The sequence below is a fragment of the Schistocerca americana genome, chromosome 1 (genome assembly GCF_021461395.2).
Source record: "Schistocerca americana isolate TAMUIC-IGC-003095 chromosome 1, iqSchAmer2.1, whole genome shotgun sequence".
Classification (NCBI taxonomy): domain Eukaryota; kingdom Metazoa; phylum Arthropoda; class Insecta; order Orthoptera; family Acrididae; genus Schistocerca; species Schistocerca americana.
Window position 1 is genome coordinate 685,032,867 of NC_060119.1, and position 5,310 is coordinate 685,038,176.

A 5,310-nucleotide genomic window follows, 5' to 3' on the forward strand; every position below is an offset into this window, starting at 1 on the left:
ATCCAGCATCCAACACCTATTAGTCAACAGACATGGATTGACCTCCTCGGCACACAGATGCATGTGCTCAGTGCCCAGGTGACAGACACACATGTAGGCAACCCAAAATGGTTGCTGATGTACTGCACATAATTCCATTTCTCAGTGCTTATAGTCATGGAAATGGGTGCAGACATGAGCACTACGCAAGGGGAGGTGCCCTGTCTCCTGCAAACAGATTAAATAAAGAATATGCAAATTGAATTGAGCAGTATATTACAATGATTCGAATTTCGTGTTGTGAGATCCTGCCTTTCCAACACAGACTGAATCTTTTTCCACAAATTTATAATTGTGGCAGGGGAGGGGGAGTGGGGAATGGGAAGGCAGGGGTAGGTATTTCCCAGAGAAGAGGGGCAGTCAATTAATTAATCGATTTAATTAATTAGACAATTAATTTTCTATCAAAAGTATACTTGTACCAGCAAGAGGGAGGAGTTTGGAGTTCCCCAGTGGGTTGGGGGAGGATAGGGAGCGGGAGGGGGAGGCGTGGGGTTTCTGAGAAGGAGAGATTATCGCCTGTGGGTCATAAATCCACCCCCCCCCCCCAAGGGTCATAAATCAATTAACAGAACCATAGGTTTGCACCTGAATGTATACTTGCTCCTCAATGTGTATAGCCCACACAATACAAATGCGTTAGGACCTGCTTTATCCTACTACTTTCGCCGTCTAGAGTAACATAGATCTTGCCTCTTCATACCCTTTCAGCACACTGCCAAGACGCCAATATGGCTACTCCCCTTATAGACTGAACCCAGATATCCATTACTTGCACCAAGCAACTCAAACTTTCATTCACAAGTCCGAATTTCAATCTTTTATCCTTATGTACGATCTTTAAACTGAAGACACTAAAAGATGTGCGCCACCCCGAAGATTAAAATGATATTTACACATATTGTAAACTTTACAGCCATGTTTTATGTTTTTCTTTCTTTATGTTACAACTAATCTCAGGAATGTGTGTGGGGATTCTGGCATGGTTTTCAGTAATGGACAGGCTAGTTCATGAGGAAAGTTTCTGTATATAATTTATTTGTATAGGAATGATGAATGGTCATACGTGTAGCTTTATCAATTTCATATTTGGAATGACATAAAGTGAAAACAGTTTGCATGTAATTAGAACTACTGTGTATTTAGTTTTAGCAACCTGTGCCTTAAACATTTATTGTATATACATAAGTGGCACATCAGCCTTATACGAAATGAGCTGCTAGTTCCGCTGGTGCCATTCATATTGATATAACTCTTATAGAATTAAAGCTATGGGCAAATATTTGTGAAACTAAATAATTATACGAACTGGAAATTAAATTCTGAAAACTTACTATACAATGTTATTCACAATGTGTTGTTAGATTTTCCATCTTGTACTATAACGACATTCGTTTATTTGTTTCTATAATATGATATGCTGAATGAAATTAATTACTTAATTTTTGTCAAACAATTAACTGCATAAATAAACCATGTGGGTAGCTCATTTGATATTTCCCAAAGAATGCTTTCATTTGGGAGAATGATCTTCCCTGTGGATTAATTAATATAAATGTGTTTACAGTTATAGAGAAAAATTATTACATATCCTTTGTCACCCAATAATAATGCGGTTCTCTTCCGTAGTCAATGTAGACATTTAAGTAATCGTCTAGTCCAGCTCTTTAACTGGGTGTATTGTGCTTTGGTGTACATTTAGTGGTTGATATTCCACATGCATGAAGATGTCTCTCAATGACGCTTTGTATGAACTGCTAACAAAATTCACGTCGTCACTTCCAATCTACCAGAAACATGTGCATCATACTGCTACCACCACACTCCAGCGACACGCCTTCCAGGCTCCCACAAACATTAGAGACGAGCACAGTGGAGCAGTCGAATGCTCGAGTCAAAACCATCCACTTCGGCGCTCGTTACAGTCTGTCGCGTCACAATGTGTTACTCAGTTAGTTAAAATGTCGTTATAAATAAATTCCTAATTTTGATTATGTTTCAGCATGTTTATAATACTTCACAAGCAAATTCTGACACATAAAAATTCAACCTCTCCCTCATACCTTAAATATTAATATAAATAATCAAATGATATGTACAAGTTTAACTCGTTTCCTGTGTTGAGCTATACAGAATTTAATCATCCTGTCCCTCACACCTTAAATATTAATATAAATAATCAAATGATATATACAAGTTTAACTCATCTCCTGTGTTGAGCTATATTGAATTTAATCATCGTTTCCATTACTGTTCTTGATAACATAATATCTGATACATACATGAACAAAGACAGAAGTCTATACCTCGAGAATTCACTATTGTTTACATATTCTTGCATAATACGCTGTATGAAAGCCATCATAGTCTACTTGTAAGACATAACATTGATGTTTGTCAGTTTACTAGGAATTTTACATTGTGAATATTTCAGAATTTAAGCTGAAGGAGCTAATGGCTGAAATTTATTTGCATTTATTTAAACAAAGTGAATCTTTAAAGGTTACTGGGTAACAATATTGTTGACACATATCTAATTAAGATTGATTAAGTAGAGTGGACTGATAATGAATATGCACAAGCAGAGGAACCAATTTACTGTTGTTTAAACAAAGGGGCACACACAAAAAACGTTCCTGATTGTACGAACACATCAAATTCCATGTGTTCTGTTGTGTGTAGAATGCAACACTATGCCTTGTATCAAATGATCATGCAATGGACTAGCTTGGTCCTGATCTTGTGGTCACTACAATCTTGCATCTCTTAATGTATCATTTTGCTGATGTTCTGGCTGTACCATTGGTTAATGTTCAGACAAAAGGTTTATTTTAACAGAAGGAAACGAAGCTGCATACGTAGACGACATGTGATTGACAAATGCAAAACAGATCTTACACAAAGCTTAGTAAGAACCAAGAAAAGGAAAATACGAATGCATTAGTTAAACACAACTAATTTTTACTCAGATAACGTTTGACTAAATGTACTTGTTCGTAAGAACCAGATTATTCATAGTCCAGTAACATTAATGTGAATACCGCCTATGTTCGACGTCAACGTACCGGAACCATTCACAAACGGCAGGTGGCAGCACTAGCAGTGAGGATATAGAAAGTGTGTTGTGTGTTGGGGGAGGGGGGACCCGAAAAGAGTGCAGTCACTGTTGTAACGCAGTAACTGAACAATTTACCTGCTTAAAACGGCATGATTGTTGACTTTTGGGCAAAGGTTGAATGGCTATCCAAAAACGACACCAAGGCGACTGTGGCGTACCACAGTCATAGATGACAGGGATGAACGGCAGCCGAGGTGGTGTATATGGGCGAACAAACGTGCAACTGTTGAACAACTGAGGGCCCAGATGAACCAAAGGCCTACCAACAGCGTGTCCTCAACTACCATTCGGCGATCGTTCCTGCGTATTGGACTCCACAGCAGGAGCCTCGTTTGTGGACCCATGCTGACTGCTGTTCATCCACGACGAAGACCGGAATGTGTACGCCAGAACCGCCACTGGACGCCCACTGAGTGGCAACAAGTGTCCTTTTCCGATGAATCACATCTTATGCTCCATCGGTGAAATAGCGGTCGGCAGGCACGAAGTGAAACGTCTGGAAGGAATCATCCGGCAGCAGTCCAGCAGCGGTCCAGGCCAGAGAAGGGAGAGTTATGGTCTGGGGATTGTTTTCGTGTCAATCCTCGTGTGATACCGTCCTTCTCGAAGGCATAATGTATCAACACCAGTATACATTTATCCTTCGAGTCGATGTCTATCTCTACATGAAGTTTGTATATCTTTGACACGACAGAATCCTTATTTTTTATTTTTTTGGAGTCATCAGTCTTCTGACTGGTTTGATGCATCCCACCACGATTTCTCTTCATCTCAGAGTAGCATTTACTACCTACGTCCTCAATTATTTGCTGGATGTATTACAGTCTCTGTCTTCCTCTACAGTTTTTGCCCTCTATAGTTCCGTCTAGCACAGTGGAAGTCATCCCCTGACGTCTTAACAGATGTCCTATTATCCTATCCTCCTTGTCAGTGTTTTCCACATATCCCTTCCTCACCGATTCTGTGCAGAACCCCCTAAATCCTTACCTTATCAGTCCACATAATCTTCAGCATTCTTCTGTAGCAACTCGTCTTAAATGCTTCTGTTGTCTTCTGTTTCGGTTTTCGCGCAACCCACGTTTCACTGCCACACAATGATGTGCTTCAAACGTAAATTCTCAGAAATTTATTCCTCAAATTAAGGCCTATTTTTGGTACTAGTGGGCAACGGCCTTGCCGCAGTGGATACACCGGTTCCCGTCAGAACACCGAAATTAAGCGCTGTCGGGCATGGCCGGCACTTGGATGGGTGACCATCCGGGCTGCCATGCGCTGTTGCCATTTTTCGGGGTGCGCTCAGCCTCGTGATGACAACTAAGGAGCTACTCCACCGAATAGTAGCGGCTCCGGTCAAAGAAAACCATCATAACGATCGGGAGTGCGGTGTGCTGACCACACGCTCCTCCTATCCGCATCCTCAGCTGAGGCTGACACGGTGGTCGGATGGTCCCGATGGGCCACTTGTGGCCTGAAGACGGAGTGCTTTGGTACTAGTGGAATTCTCTTGGCCAGGAATGCTCTTTTTGTCATTGCCAGTCTGCTTTGGATGTCCTCCTTGCTCCATCCGTCACTGGTTATTTTGCTGCCTAGGTAGTAGAATTCCTTAACTTCATCTACTTCGTGACCATTGATGCTGATCTGAAGTATCTCCCTGCTGTCATTTCAGCTACTTCTCATTAGTTTCGTTTCTCTTCGATTTACTCCCAATACAATTTATATACTCATTAGACTGCTCATTTCCTTCAGCAGATCATGTAATTCCTCACTTTCTCTCAGGATGGCAATGTCACCTGCGAATCATATCGTTGATGTCTTTTCACCTTGAATTCTAATACCACTGTAGAACCATTCTTTTATTTCAGTCGTTGGTTCTTCGGTATACAGATTGAACAATAGGGATTAAAGAATACATCCCTGTACAGCTTACCCCTATTTTTCTGAGGATTTCGAACATCTTACACAATTTTACGTTGTCAAACGCTTTTTCAAGGTCGACAAATCCCATAAACGTGTCGATTTCTGTTTAGTCTTGTTTCCCTAATCAATTGCAAAGTCAGAATTGCCTCTCTGGTACACTTTTTCTTTTTTTTTTTTTTTTCTTCATCAGTCTACTGATGGTTTGATGCGGCCCGCCATGAATTCCTTTCTGTGCT

At 40.7% G+C, this 5,310-nt stretch overlaps 1 pseudogene; it reads left to right on the forward strand.

The window, feature by feature from the left end:
• Positions 1–4,320: 4,320 nt before the first annotated feature.
• On the forward strand, positions 4,321–4,438 carry LOC124557160 (annotated as a pseudogene).
• The last annotated feature ends 872 nt before the right edge of the window (positions 4,439–5,310 follow it).